Source organism: Emydura macquarii, unplaced genomic scaffold (assembly GCF_026122565.2).
Source record: "Emydura macquarii macquarii isolate MOO-44397 ecotype Brisbane River unplaced genomic scaffold, CSIRO-AGI_Emac_v2 contig_1477, whole genome shotgun sequence".
Classification (NCBI taxonomy): Eukaryota; Metazoa; Chordata; order Testudines; family Chelidae; genus Emydura; species Emydura macquarii.
In genome coordinates this window covers 1,063,105-1,079,208 of record NW_027131614.1, presented here as the reverse complement: position 1 = coordinate 1,079,208, position 16,104 = coordinate 1,063,105, and the positions used below count along the sequence as shown (strand labels likewise).

The 16,104-nt window shown below is 40.8% G+C and overlaps 1 long non-coding RNA gene across 1 annotated transcript in view; it reads left to right on the top strand.

The window, feature by feature from the left end:
* LOC137156785 (uncharacterized) overlaps positions 1-16,104 on the top strand; it is a 115,846-nt gene that overhangs the window by 87,075 nt on the left and 12,667 nt on the right. The window contains exon 3 of the long non-coding RNA XR_010920889.1: positions 2,018-2,131. This is a non-coding gene — a long non-coding RNA (uncharacterized lncRNA). The remainder of the gene's footprint in view (positions 1-2,017; positions 2,132-16,104) is intronic.

Here is a 16,104-nt window from a genome sequence, read left to right as displayed (position 1 = left end):
TCCTTCGTGTGAGATCTGCAGTCTGGATGTAATGGGATGATTTCATCCCTAATGCAGTTCAGTTCATATGCAGTACTTGCCTATTGACTTCTAGTTTTGAAGTAGTTTGATGGTAAGCTGGGGGAAATATAAAAAGGATGATGTTTAAGGAAATAATTGCTTGATGATCTTGACTAGGGAATCTTAAATTTTATTCAGTAATCTCCTCAGAAAAATAAAAATAAGGTATAAATAGCCTTGCATTTATGATGAAAGTTGGTTGCAAAATATGATTTTGAACTTCAAGTATCTATAGAGCACAAAAATCCACCTTAAATCCATAAACTATGCCTCAAATGTTAATATTGCCGTACATATGTAACAATGTCATGGGATTGTGCACCAAGTTCAAGCTTGGTTTTAATTGGTGCAACTAAATTGACTTCAACATAGTTGTCCCCTTACACCAAAGACAAATTTGGCCCAATGCCTCTAAAATGAGGAAGATGACAACTGGAAATGCAGAGGGGCTCTTTTGGCTCGTAAAGAACTGAGTGAATGTGTAGCAGCCAATTGATATCTTAAAGCACAGTATTTTAGAAAAACAAAAGCGGTGAAACAGAGTGAATTTTGAGCTGGAGAATGAGGGTCTGAATAATGTATTGATGATAACATTTAAATCAGGACATTTAAAAAATGCATTTCTGAATAATTGCAGGCCAATTTTCTTCAAGATAGCACATAATTAAAGGACAAAATTCAGTTCTGTGTATTTAGATGTTTCTGAAATTAGTTAAATGCATATCAGAAAGTATCTGCTGCCTTTTTTAATGTGAAAGGTAGAAATTTATAAATATAGTAGATGAATATTACCCATGTCTAATAAGCCTAAAATGACATGTTTGTAGAATTAAAATAAACAGACTAATCTTTTGAAGTTGCTTGCCATGGTCACTTCTACCATACTTCCCAAACTAGTGATGGTCTTAAACATCTAGATGGAAATCTAGGGTCCACTGAAGTCAATGGGAAACGTTGATGTTCCTACTGACTTGTGTGGAGCCAGGATTTCACCTTGTAGTACGCTTCCAATGCTTTCTTGGTGCAAAATTGAATAATTTTATGTAGGACCAGATTCTGCCACCCACACTCAGGTTGAGTAGTACCTGTTATGAGAGTGCTCTGCAAGAAAAGGTCTATATAATGTTCCAGCAGATGACTGTCAAGAATTTGCAGCATTGTTCATAAGCTTTCGGTATCAGTAAAAGTTGTGAATAGCAAATGGCTTCCACAATGCAACTCTTTATACAGAGCTTGTACCAGCACCTCACTCCATGATTAATTCTAGTGACTTCAGTGGGACTACTCATGGAGTCATGTACTCTTCAACATGCATAAGAGTGGCAGAATGTGATTCACCCTACCTTGTCCAAAGCTCCTCTGTGGCCAGATTTTCCAGAGTGCTCACCACCCATCAGCTCCTGCTATTTTCAGTTGGTGCTTTTGTGTGCTGAGTGCTTTGGAAAATCTGGCCATTTTATTTTGACGCCTAAATGGGAACTGAACATTTTTGGCCCCCTGACTCCTCAATGGCTTCTTCTGGCCTTTCATGAAAAGTCATTATAACAGTCCCTTTTAAAAATAAGTTTGTCTCCATAGATGCCATGTTATAATCTATTTCTTTTGATAGTTCTAAACAAGTGTGATGTTACATAAATATCATTACTGAGGGTAGTGAGGAAGACCCATTTTTGTGTGAGTTGCATGGCTCACTTTGAGGATAGAATTTGACCTTATGCCCCTATTAGTTTTTAGTGTTACGGAACAATAGATTACATTCCCATTGTTGTGCCCATTGAAGTCTTTGGGAGTTTTTATGCAGATTCAATTAACCTGTGTGATGCTTGTCAGCCACCCCCTACCCATTTAATATAGTGCTTTTATCTCCTTCAACAGAAGTAGAACTGGGTGCAAATAACACTACCATTATGTCTGAGATTTACAGTTTCTAGTTTTTATTCTTTCATCATTTCTTTAGGAAGGATCCACACACCACTGAAAAAGCTCATGAAAAGTTTATGAAACTTTATCCCAAAATATTCTACCAAGAAAAGACTATATTGCCAGGAATTCCTCCAACACACTCAAAGAGGTAATATCTTCTAGTTTTTGCTTTTTTGTTTTGAGAGAGAAAGAAAAGCATAAGATATTATCAGATCAAACTTCACTACTGCATACCACAGAACAGCTGGAGAAGACAAAGATTAGCAGCTAGTGGTAAATTCATTTTCTGCATGAGCAGAAACATCTGTTCATTGCTAAGAAGTTCATTTGTCCAACCTTTCAAAAATCATTGATTACACTTACTTCCCAGTTTGTTATGTTAGTGGAAAAAAGATTATCAAAGTATGGCTTTATGGTTTTTTCCTGTCATTTTTTTTAAAAGTGAGCGTCTTGTGATTAAATGGCTAATCAGTGTTTGAACATTGTTGGACATTTAAGCCCACGATGGTCTTTTTTTCCTTTCCTGACTGCAAATAGAAGCCTCACCGAGGTAGACACCTATGTCATAGGGTCAGAGGATAGACCCAGAAGGGGCAGCAGCAGCTTCCTGAAGTGAAGTGAGGTATTTTTTTGCTGCAGCTACTTCAGAGAAGCTAGGGAGAAGGAGAATACCTGGGTCCTGCAAAGAGTCTGTAGCAGTTAGGAGGGGGCAGAGAGGAACTTCTCTTCAGAGTAAGAAGGGCAGGTAAAGAGCACCCCTGTAGATTCCTTAGTAAACATCCATGACAGGCCATGAGGACACTTTACCCTGAAGAATGGGAGAGACAACAGGGGCATTGGCAAGAAGTACCTGTGACCCCAGTCTCAGCATGAGAAAAAGAAGAGATTCTCCATAGCGTCTTCCTTCTCTGGAGGGTGGAGGTTTCCCCTCTGCCCATGTCTTGACTGCAACAGATGCTATGCAGAGCACAGGTGTTTCTCCTCCCCAAATCCCTTATGCCTGAGGGGTTTTTGAAGTGGGTGCAGCAGGAGGCCTTCAACTCATTTTTAGACTGCAATTGCTGCCCCATCTGCTGATGGTGAGTAGAACTGATCAGAATCACCCCCGCCCCTCTGCCCATGGAAATCTTTTTAATTTTTGTCAACATTTTCATACATATTTTCAGTGGAAAATTTCAAATTTTCATTGAAAAACTGTTTTGTTTTGGTAACTCAAAGAAAATGCTTTGGTTTTCTGAATGAAAAAATTGAAAAATTTTTATTAGTTAAAAATCCAGTTTTCCATTAAAAATGTTGATGGAAAATTTTCAGCTAATATTGAATCTACCTGTGACTTCTGCATGCAGTCGAGAAGAAAAAGTGACAGTTGGATTGGGTTCCTAAATATCCAAAATTCAGATAAAAATTAGAAAATAAGAGAGAGAGAGAGAGACCAAGACTGACCAGTTACTAACCCAAATCCTCACTTTTTTCAGAAGTGAAATCTTTTTGGCTGAAACACTCTTTAAAATAATATGTCGGCTAAACATGTCTAATGCCAACTGAAGCTAACAGGAATGGCACACCAGAAAGTATTTCTCTATATGTTTTTAAATGCATCATGGTCTAGAAATGACTGACACATCAATGTTTGTACTAAGAGTCCCTGATCCTGCATTTGGAGAAGCATGGGCAGACTCTTATACCCATATGGAGCCCCCGTGAAGCTAAAACAGAGCACAGATGTGTTAAATCTAGCACATTGCTTGTATGTGATATGTTGGGTTGCACATTGTAATGGGAAAAATTGTTTCAGTGGAAGGATATGGAAAATAATTCTCTTCAGTTCTGGTTTATTTAGACCTGATATTAAAGGAACTATTTTCGAGACATAACACTGTTTCTGAAAAGTATTTATTGTAAATGGTTACCTATCACCACAAATAATTAAAACCTATTTAAGGAGCAAAGTAGCTTCTAAAAGATTATTCTCTGTAAATACCATTTTTCCCCTAAAAGTTTCATCCTTAGTTATAAATTTGAAATGTGATGCAAATTTATGGTCTTGGTCAAATCAGTAGAATTTTAATTATTTTAATACCTGAATTATGGAGTCTTCTGTTTAGTCCACTGTAAATAAAATTACCTTGGCAACATCATGATAAAGCCATTACCTCAGAGGTTGATAACTCAGCCATAAAAATTTAACCTCAAATAGAAAATTTTACATTTTGCAGAAGCCTTTACCTTCCATGGCATGTAGTATGACATGAATTGCTTTGTTCCCTGCTCACATTTTTTGTAATGCATTCTCTTACATTTTCATATTTAGTTTTCTGTAAAATGAAAATGATCAGTATTATACAATCACAGATGGAAAAATTACATTTCTAGGTTATTGATCAAATCGTTCTTTGATTTATGGACTCCTAGTCCTCCAAGAAGTGCTACAAATCTACCTGACTTCATATGTGAATCTCTTATTTATCTCAGAGATGTACAAACACACATGAAACCAGACATCATTATTTACACATCTGAGTAACCATTATAATTTATCTCCACCATATTGTCTTCAATGATACATTTTTTTAAAGACAATGGAATGTGAATAATTTTCTGGGTTTTTTTGGGGGGTGGGGATGGGGAGGGAGAGACTAGATGTAGGCAGAAAATTTGACCCCCCAATGCTTCAATTATTACAGTTTCACTCCCTTTGCGTAGAGTTGCTTGTGTGACTCCTGTTGACAATAGAGGGAACAACATGTGTTTATCCAAAAACCGAATTTTGTCTGGTGGCTTTTGTGTGCTCAGGTTCAGTTGGAGAGTGCTGGGTAGGGATTAGTGCATAGTACTAGGCTAATATTGTAATTGCTAGATTGCAGAAAAGAGCACGGCAGTAACAACATTTAACACAGCAGTCTGGGTTTTGCCTCTTTGGAATCTGTTTCTATTGTACTTCCTCATAAGGCTTTGAGGAGATCTGCGATTACCTTCTGCGATTGTTTAGACCTAGACTGTAAGCACTTATCTATGTGCAACTGCACCCTGTTTATAGATGATGATTTACTGCGCTTATTTGAATGAGGTTTTTCTTTGGTTTATATGAGTGTTTTGGAACAAATTTTCCCAGTATTCTCTTTATTTTTTTAAATTCCTTATTTGGAGATATATTCACCATTTGAATGCAATATTTTAATAGTCTGACTTAATCATCACCTCCAAGTACATATCTCTGCTCAAGCGTAGTAGCTCATTTGACAAGATATGGGATGATATGAGCAAAGGTTCTCAGCTCCTTAACACCCATAACCTTTTCCAGAGTTGCAAAAAAGGCACGGAATCCTAAAAGTAGCATCCTGCATCTCAACAGCTTTTAAGGAAAAAGTAAATGTTTAAGACGGTGAAGGGATGGGGAGAAAGGTGGATGGCTTGAGTGTCTCTGGTTGGATCAGCTGGAATACACTTTTTTCATAAAGCTGCTGCTAGGTTTTGTTTTGACACAATTGTGTATTTATCTTAGGGTTTTATATTAGCACCTATCACTATAGCATTTTAATGCTTTCTGTGTGAGATTGGCAAAACAGAGTGCCCAGTGAATTTCATGAAGTCGCCAGGTCCTCTTCTGTATCTGATGATGGGAGTCTCTTCCTGGGGTAGGGATTATTCTGTTTTTGAGTGTGGGAGAGCGAGGGTGGTTTTAAGTGTCATTCTGGTGATGATGGAAAGACTTTTATCAAAGAATGAGCTCTTTCATCATGACCCCTGAGGGTACGGCACATCTACGCTGCACTGAAAGACCTGTGGTGACTGCCCGGGGTCAGCTGACTCCAGCTTAAGGTGCAGGGCTATAAAATGTAAGTGTAGATCTTTGGGACTTGGGATGGAGCTGGGGTTCGGAGATCCTGCAAAGGGGTTGGGTTTCAGAGGCTGGGCTCAAGCTCTACGCTACCATTTTTATCCCCAAAGCCTGAGCCCTGCAAACCCGAGTCAGCTGACACAGAATCTGGGATTTGGTGCTGCAGGTCTTTTATTGTGGTGTAGACATGCCCTAAGGGTGATCAGACTGGATTTGTGTACTGCCCTATGGTAGTTCATCCAATAACTGGCCCTCCTTGGCCATTGCTGCCTTCTCGGTCTCTTGCACATTTTGTCCTAGGCTCTGTGATCTGCATTGTCCTACAATAGCACACCTGTCATGGTGCTTCTCTCTAATGTAGCTAGGACTTGGCTTTGTGGGTAGGGGACAAAGGCCTTGAATTGACAATTGCAGCGGTGAGATTAATATAGGGAATGGTGTGTATTTATTCAAAACTATTTCAAGAGCAATTTCATGTTTAGAAGACCATTTTTAAAATACTGTATTTATATCATTAGTAAACACTTTAATAAGGACTTCTGTTCCTAGCTTTTCACATGTTGTAGGTGCCAAGAAGTGACTTTATTTACATACACCTGGTACTTTTGACTCAATTAATGTAATAATACTACTTTCTTACTTAACTCTTTTCTCCTGTAGATTTCAAAGTGCTTCACAATCTTTTAATGTATTTATCCTCACAACCCACCTATGAGGTAGGAAAGTATTATCATTCCCATTTTACAGGTCAGGAACTGAGCACTAAAAGGCTAAGTGACTTGCCCAAATTCAGACAGGAAATCCATAGCAGAAAGGAAATTGAACCCAGCTGTCCCAGGTACTAAGCCAGTGGAAGCTGGATCTAGCAATGTGGATTTGAGAGAGGAGACCTATGTGATTGATCAACCTCTGACATCAGCAACAGCAGAGAAGAAATATCGGTCACAGACTGAATGCAGGTATTTCTAGCATCATCAAGAGCAGGTTGTGATCTATGCACTTGTGTAGTGTGAGACATCAAAGAGAAAATTAATTACTTTTAAATTCTCCTCCTTTGAAAAATCATGCTAAATTCATGGTTGCCCACTGGCCTTTCTGTATCAGCTGCATTGGCGCATAGTGGTTATAGGACAGGCATAAACTTCCCTTTGCACCTTAGAGAATATCACCAGTATAGAGAGCCCATATGCTTTGCACAGAGCCTCTGGAGCAGAACCGGAGAGATACAGACGCCACAAGGATAGCTGTGCTCCTTTGAGACAAGGCACCTCATGAGAGCCAGGGTGAAATGTTGTCAGAAAAGTAATTTCACCTCTGAAATAAACTTTTAGAAGAGCCTGAAGTAATCCAGTACTTGTGCCACCTTTTGGAAGACACTGTAAATTCTTCTCTTTGGATGGACTTTCACAACTGGAACCAGAATGATGGGGGAATGTGGGAAAGAAGGAAGGAATAAAGAGGAAGGAGAAGATTTGTATCTCAGGCAGAACCTCCAGCAAAAGAGCAAAAGACTCATGAAATTTACTAGGGTCTCTGTTATTCACATCTAATTTACCTGGGAAGCACAGCATGGTGGGAGTTGCACAAAACTCTGTTACAGAATGAGCTTCAGCCTAGTAGCAGCTAACATTTTGGAAAGTCACAAAATAAAAACAAATGGAAAGGACTAGATCTGCCTGGTGGGTGTGAGCACATATCAAGGTACCCAAAGCAGCATTTAGGCCCAGTGGCTTGCAGAGCCAGAACACCGTGATGAGGTGCAGCGTTTGCAGCTGACTGCAGTCAAGTGACTGGAAGGTTCCATGGGTGGTAGTTAAGTTCCATGGCAGGCGACAACCAGCAATACCTTCTATTGCGGCCTTTAGGGACCAAAGAACGTGGGGCGTTCTGCCTGTTACTTATTAGACAGTGGAGCTCCAGGAGTTAAATGCGACAGGTGTTATTTTAGAGAAGACTTTTCCTCTCCATTGTTTGACAGTTTCTATCCATTTCAGGGGTAATTCCATCGATCTTAGAGGGGATTTTTTTAGTTTTGCCCACCATATTGGAGATAACAATCAAAGCTTAAGCTGGTGACCTGAACTAACGAAAGCCATGAAAATTGTCATGTATCCTCCCAATAGCTTTTCCAAACTGTGTGACTATGTGCAGCAACATCAAGCCTCTGAAGAATGAATTTAAGAAAAGAGTAGCTGCCTTCAGTCTGAATGTTCTGGGTCTTGCCAGTTAAAGTAACACAGAGTTTGTAAAGTTAATGTTTTTATGTGTTAAGATGCAATGTATTAGCAGATGCTAAAGAAACAGCACTGTTGATTGCCTGCTAGGAGTTGAAAATGAAAAACAAACAGGCTGTATCACATATTTACCAGCAATCACCTCAGTCGATATTCTTTAGCAAACAGAAATCTCTTGGAAGAAGATAGTTATATGACAGTATGACCTCTCTTTCATGGGAATTTATTATTTAAAATTTAATCTAACCTGGTGTTTACAGTGACAGGAATTCTTGGCAGTCTTAGACAGAAAGTCAATCTCTTTGCTTGCAGGGAGGCATTCAATAAATTACAGCACTCAGGTTTTTTTCTTCTTAAGAGGAAAAAATTACAGATCAGCAAAGTGGTAGTTTTGTACAATCTTCAAATGGAAGAAAAACATTTTTGCAGCAAAAGCTTTCATCTTTCAAACCTCATTTTAAAATATATTTTGAATGGCCTATAAAAACAGTGTAATTTTGCTGACAACTGAGGCTAGGTCTACACTTACTGTGGTGATTTGGCGGCAGTCGACTGGAGTTATGCAAAGTAAGCAAAAAACGTGCGTAATTTCCGTCGACTCCTGTGCTTCTCTTTTGCATGCCGTCTTCACTGCAGTGCACCGATGGGAACTGCGATCCCGGTGATGCAGCACTATGCCATTTGAGAAGGTGGTCTTAATACGTCGATTTCTGGAATGACTGAGCGGGTCTTCACTGACCGCTCAGTCGATCTGATGGTGGCGACTTTGCCGCCGTTAGTGTAGACATAGCCTGAATTAAAGATGAATGCAGTCAGCTAATAAGATTATACACATATATTAATGGCAGAGTATGAGGAGTAGGGGGGAAAAGGCGCACACATGATTGAGTTTATTGCTGGATTCAGGACTGCTATTTGTCCACTTTCTCTGAAATTCCCTTTCTTTTTAGTTTTCTTTGAGGGATATGTGTGCACTAAATGGAAAAGCTCTACGAGAAGAAACGTTTCCAAAATAAAGTCTACTTAATCAAGCCAAACTCTTTTTTTCAAAGTTTGGACACCATAGATTAAAGACGGCATATAGACAATGCTCCAGTAAACTGCTTACACTGGGTACAAGGAGGGTAGCCTATTAGATCTAGAAGTAACAATAACAAGAAGCCTTGAACTGCTTTGCAAGAGGTGAAAAGGTGGTTCTGTACTAGATAGAAAAAAAACTTTGAAGGATTGTTTAATGTGATGCAGATTTTTTTCTCAGGATAATACGATTCTGTATAAGTACAAGGATTTGTTAATAAATAAAGACAAATTTAGCTGATACCTCAGGGAAAGTGGAGTCTGAGAACTGGTTTTTTGGACTTTGCAAAATTGCTGCTTAAACTTTTCACCTTAATGTCTTCAGACCCATTTTCTTTCTTTGTAATGATAAGGGTCTCCATGAAAAAGCATCTTATGAGCAGGGCTTGTTTCCTGCAATTCTGGTCCCAGGAATAGGATAATAAAGGTTGATTAATATTAAACTGCTGGAAAAATAAAGGTAATTTATATGACATCCTCAGGTTTTATTCAAATAAAGATTTTTATGCTTCTTTAGTCCATTGGAAGTAAAGTCCTCATGTGGTAGTAGGCTGCTAGAGAATCTGATTTGCAGCATCACATGAGTCTGTAACTAGAGCTGTAGCTATTCCTTCCCCTCAAATGAAGATCCTTGTTTTGTGTGCTTGGCATTGAAGAACCTACACAAACAGACACACCAAAGAACTTACACTTCAACATCCTGTTTCCCAAACTTCTGAAAGCTGAGCCCCATTTTGAGAAACTGGAAACAACTGTGTGCCTTCTACAACCCCAGTGTTGTTAAAGGCCTATATGTCTTAAGGTATGTCTACAGGATGGTGGCACACCTACTGCATTGCAACCGTGCTTCCTATATCACCAATAGTGGTTTTTCCATTGATGTAGTTAATTCACCTCTCCAAAAGATGGTTGCTATGCTGAGGGATGAATTCTTCAATCGACCAAGGTCCATTGACAGTGGGGGATTAAGTCAACCTATGGAATTTTTCACAGCCTTGAACCATGTAGCTAGGTCAATTTAATATGTAGACATAGACCAGGGCTTTGTGTTTGTCTATATGCAGGTTTAACCCAAATTTTAATTGTGATGGGGCAGCAAGCTCCACCACCATCTCTTCCATAAACACATCTCACTGTGAGACCTTCTTGCTTTTAAACACCACGGTATAGTTTATTTACAGTGTTTTAATCCCTCCACCAATCCATAGCAGTGTCTTCCCACTATATCTCAACTTTCTAACCCCTTTTCCAAAAGAGGAGTGAGGTGTCTGTACTCACGGGACCCATTTTGTCAGTCTCTCTTAACCTTTTGTTTCTCTCATTCCCCTCCTCCCAAAAGCACACTTTCCTGTGCCCTTTTATACAGCTCTCTTGTTAATGGGCTAATTGGCTCATTGACTCACTAGCCCTAAGCTGACCTGGTAACCAAGTACACTTTTGTCCAGTTAGGTCCTCTCCAGGGGAACCTAATTAGTATCACAAATGACCAGAATGCTGGCTCATGTGCCAGCCCTCAGCGCTCTGTCACAGGAATATTAAATTGCATTTAATTACATTTTCATGGTCTGATAAAGTAGATCTTCAAAAAAGAAGAGTGGGAGGAAATTCCACTCCCCAAAATGTCCGTTACCATTTTCTTCCTTTCAGGGGCCAGGAATAGTTTCTCTACCATGAATTCCAACCCACTGTATGTCAAATGATACATAGCTATAGTTAACTGACATCTGTACTCTGCATACAGGTGGTGACAGGATTGCATGATATATAGCCAAATCGCTGTACATAAACTAAGACCCATAAACTTAATTTTATATCTATGCCAGCGACAGTGCTGTTTTCTTCATCATGTATTTAGGGTGTCAGACAAGTAGAAGCATGCAAGCTAAGTGTCAGTGCCAAAGGGATAGACTGTTAACTCGAGACCCATAAATTAAAGAATCATTCTTTCTGTTAGTAGCAGTAGAACCACTCTTATCACATACACAGGACATCACTGCTTCTTTTTCTTATGATTGTATCTCGCCTTAGCAGCAGCGTTAATGTGATATTGTGATATTCATAGTAGGCAAATGTGTTGCCCTTTTCCACAGCGGTGTGCAGATGTTTAAAGGAATACACAGAGGTTTCCCACTGCAGGCCATATATACTGCAAAATATTTTAAAAAGCTAAAAGTCATGTTTATTTGTGTCTCAGGACCCCAATCAGAGATCACAGTCTCATTGCGCTAGTATAGTCCAAATGAGTAAAACAGAGAGTTCCCAGACACTGATGCTAATACTTGCTGACTTGTCCTTTTTTGCCTTCTCTATTTCCTCACCACCCATGTATCAAACGAATTCAAATACCTTCCAGTGAAGCAGTATTTAGAAAGATGGCATTGTGTATATAGGACCTCTGTGGACAAGTGTTTTCTATGAGTCACATCATCATGGTGTGTTTAGTTATTATTAGTGAGCAGTGTCCCTCCACTTTAGCCTCCTTGCCCATGTCTTGATCCTTCCCTGTTACCAGTAGCCATGTGCTCTGTCATGGAAAAAAGTGTCTATTTGTTTTGAAGAAGGCTAACCTCTCCATATTGTCTGTGGGTAGGAAATTGTATGCATGAGTAGTGCTTGGTGTGAACTCTCAGGGGAACAGTGGACAACAGAGAGCAATGTGTACACTACAAACTTCGGTCAACACAAGTTACATCGGTGTAAAGTCGCCGCAGTTAATATACCACTCGTGTATGCATGCTTGGCTGCTTGCATCAGCACTGAGGGTATCCACCAGGAATATCTGAGTCAATACAGAGAGTGGCGCGCCACGGGTCAGTATCGCAGTGTGCCACTTGCCACTGTCTGGTGCATTGCCTTTTGGGAAACTTTTGTAATGCATTGTAAGGTAGGGTCATGCAGGGGTGACTGGGAGCAACGGGTCAAGTTCCAGTCACGCAAATTTCTCCATCCCATAATGCCATTCATATTCATAATTTTCACACCTTTTTTAATCCCACAAACCCATGTAGCACTTTTTGGTGTCTGCCATCACTGACAGAAGCATGGAGGCTTCAGAGCTCTGCACTGTTCTCATCAATGTTGCAAATAGAGGGTGCACCACCCTTTTGTATTTGCAGTCCCACAGTCAGTACTGCAACAACAGGCGGCATTCTTTTGAGGACAGTTTGCTAAGGGTATAGCAAAAAAAATTCCAGATTGTTGTTGGTGTTCCTGGAGTAGTTGGAGATGGTGAAGCCTGAGAAATGAGCACTGTGGTGGGGTTGCATCATAATACAGATTTGGGATGATGAGCAGTGGTGGAGAACTTTCGGATGCAAAAGACTACCTCCCTGGATCTGTGTGACAAGCTCACCCCAGTGCTCCAGCACAGGGACACCAAATTTGAGCTTCATTGACAGTAGAGATGTAAGTGGTGATTGCACTGTGGAAGCTTGCAGTGCTGGATTGCTACCAGTCAGTGGGAAATCACCTTGGAGCTGGAAAATCCACAGTGAGGACCATTGTCATGCAAGTGTATAGGTCCATTAATGGTCTCCTGCTGCACAGGACTGTGACTTTCAGCAATGTGCAGGACATAGTGACTGGATCTGCAGCAATGGGTTTCCCAGGCTGTGGTGGGGTGATAGACAGCACTCATATCCCTATATTGGTATAAGCACACCTTACCACAAAGTATGTCAATATAAAGGACTATTTTTCTATGGTTATACAAATGTTGGTGTATCAACAGGGTTGCTTCACGGAAATCATCCTGGGCTGGCCAGGGAAGGAGCATGATGTACAAAGTTTCAAGAATACGGGACTGTTCAGAAAGCTGCAAGCAGGGACATTCTTTCCCAACTGGTAGATTACCATTGGCAATGTGGAAATGTCAGTGGTGATCTAGGGGATCCAGCCTACTTCTTGCTCCCCTAGTTCATGAAGCAGTACAGCAACCTCCTTGACAACACCAAAGAAAGATTCAGTTACTGGCTCGACAGCTGCAGAACGACAGTTGAATGTGAATTTAGTAGATGGGAGGAATGCTGGTGGCGTTTACTCACAAAATTGGATCTCAGTGAGAAAAATATCTCAGTGGTTATAGCTGTTTGTTGTGTCCTGCATAATATCTTAGAAGCAAAGGTGGAAAAGTGGACTGCGAGCAGCTGCCTGATGACTTTGAACAGCCAGACGCACGGGCCATTAGAAGCATTCAGTGCAGAGCTGTGCAACTGAGAGAGGCCTTGAAAGGTCAGCCACATTAAAGTGGTGTGGTAGACTGTGCTCTGGCTGGCTCTGAAGTTTTGGGGGTTCTTTGGAATTGGGTAGTGCCTAGTGTACATTTATTAATATTGCCTTGTATTTTAATGAACCTATGAATTAGGCGGTGCTTGCTGTACGTTTAGAATTATTACTTTGTGTTTTACTGAACCTATAATCCTATATCTGTGGCCCTGTACAATTACAAGTGGTGGGTGCTTTGAGTGGTGCTTGGCACTCTGCAGTGTATGTTGTGAAGTAGTAAAGATGAATTTGTTTAAAAAAAATAAAAATGTATTGTGTACCGAAACCAGTGCAAAAATATGCAAATAAAAAAGCAATACAATACAAAAACCCCTTCTAAAATAAATTAAGTGAACCAAACTTTCAAATTAGAAAAGTAGAAAACATTCCTGTCCATTTCAGTCAGTTTTGGCTACACATACGCCAACCGTGGTGCTCTCAGGTCCATGTACATGAAGCTGTGGTTGCCTTACTGGTAGGGGTGGAGATGAGGCTCTTGATGCCACATGGAATACTGGGAGCAGGAGTTGTGACAAGCTGCTGGGGTTACCCAGAGCTGTGAGGCAGTGTGCTACCCCTGTCAGCCTCAGCACGTGGGAACTTTGCTGCAGCTGAGCTGTGTGACAACTCCCAGACACACCAGCTTGTCTGCCTTGCCCGCAAACTCTTTCAGGCTCTTCCAGCCCAAACCTTGCCTAGCAGGTAACAATCAATGAATTCTAGCTGCCGAGCTCTGCAGAGGTGTCTCTCTGCAATGCACATAGCCCCTGTCAGTAGAAATTCACAGAAAGTATAAAGTTTGCTGTTCCTTGAAAGAGACAGAAACAACTTCTTACCTTGACTGGAGTTGCCAATCACTTCAGTTCAGTCAAAGCAGCACTGGGTTGGTTTACATAAAAAGTAAAACAAGTTTAATTAAAAAGAGAGATGTTTTAAGTGAGTTCAAGTATAAGGGATAAAGATATAAAGGGTTACAAACAAAAGTAAAAATACACTTTCTATTGGCTAATAAGTAACAACACGTTATGGTCTTTGTTCAAGGTAGTTCCTCATCCATCTTCCTTTTCCAGCAATGGCTGGTTAGTTGTTAATCAGAATCCCTATGGAGTCCAAGGTGCTGGTTTTCTTTGTCTCTTCAGGTGAAAGATAACTTAGGGGTACGCTCCCCTTCTCTTTATAGTCCAGTAAACCTTTGGAATGTATTCTTCAGGAATGTATCCCCAGATAAAGTTCCTTTTTCCTGCTGGATGTGGACGCCATGCTGTCCAGTGTAGACTCCCTTGTGTCTTCTCCTCTGCTGGTGATTTTTACAATGCAAACGATCTCAAGAAAGGGAAGAAAGAGGATCCAGGGAACTACAGACCAGTCAGCCTCACCTCAATCCTGGAAAAATCATGGAACAGGTCCTCAAGGAATCCATTTTAAGGTACTTGGAAGAGAGGAAGGTGATCAGGAACATTCAACATGGATTCACCAAGGGCAAGTCATGCCTGACCAACCTGATTGCCTTCTATGAAGAGGTGACTGGTTCTGTGGATGTGTGGAAAGTGGTGGACATGATATAACTTGACTTTAGCAAAGCTTTTGATACAGTCTCCCGCAGTATTCTTATCAGCAAGTTAAAGAAGTATGGGTTGGATGAATGGACTACAAAATGGATAAAGAGTTGGTTAGATCATTGGGTTCAATGGGTAGTGATCAATGACTCCATGTCTAGCTGGCAGCCGGTCACAAGCGGAGTGCCCCAGGGATCGGTCCTGGGGCCGGTTTTGTTCAACATCTTCATTAATGATCTGGAGGATGAGGTAGATTGCACCCTCAGCAAGTTTGCAGATGACACTAAGCTAGGGGGAGTGGTAGATACCCTGGAAGGTAGGGATAGGATACAGAGTGACCTAAAAAAACTGGAGGATTGGGCCAAAAGAAATCTGATGAGGTTCAACAAGGACAAGTGCAGAGTCCTGCACTTAGGAAGGAAGAATCCCATGTACAGCTACAGACTGGGGACGGATGAGCTAGGCAGCAGTTCTGCAGAAAAGGACCTGGGAGTTATAGTGGATAAGAAGGTGGGTATGAGTCAGCAGTGTGCCCTGGTTGCCAAGAAGGCTAATAGCATATTGGGCTGCATTAGTAGGAGCATTGCCAGCAGATCGAGGAAAGTGATTATTCCCCTCTATTTGGCATTGGTGAGGCCGCATTTGGAGTATTGTGTTCAGTTTTGGGCCCCCACACTACAAAAAGGATGTGCACAAATTGGAGAGAGTCCAGTGGAGGGCAACAAAAATGATTAGGGGGCTGGAGCACAAGACTTATGAGGAGAGGCTGAGGGAACTAGGCTTGTTTAGTCTGCTAAAGAGAAGAATGAAGGGAGATTTGATAGCAGCCTTTAACTACCTGAAAGAGGATTCCAGGATGTTCTCAATGGTAGTAGATGACGGAACAAGGAGCAATGGTCTCAAGTTGCAGTGGGGGAGGTCTAGATTGGATATTAGGGAAAAGTTTTTCACTAGGAGGGTGGTGAAGCACTGGAATGTGTTACCTAGGGAGGTGATAGAATCTCCATCTTTAGAGGTTTTTAAGCTGCGGCTTGACAAAGCCCTGGCTGGGATGATTTAGCTGAGGTCAGTCCTGCTTTGAAAAGGGGGTTGGACTAGATGACCTTCTGAGGTCCCTTCCAACTCTAATATTCTATGATTCTATGATTCATCC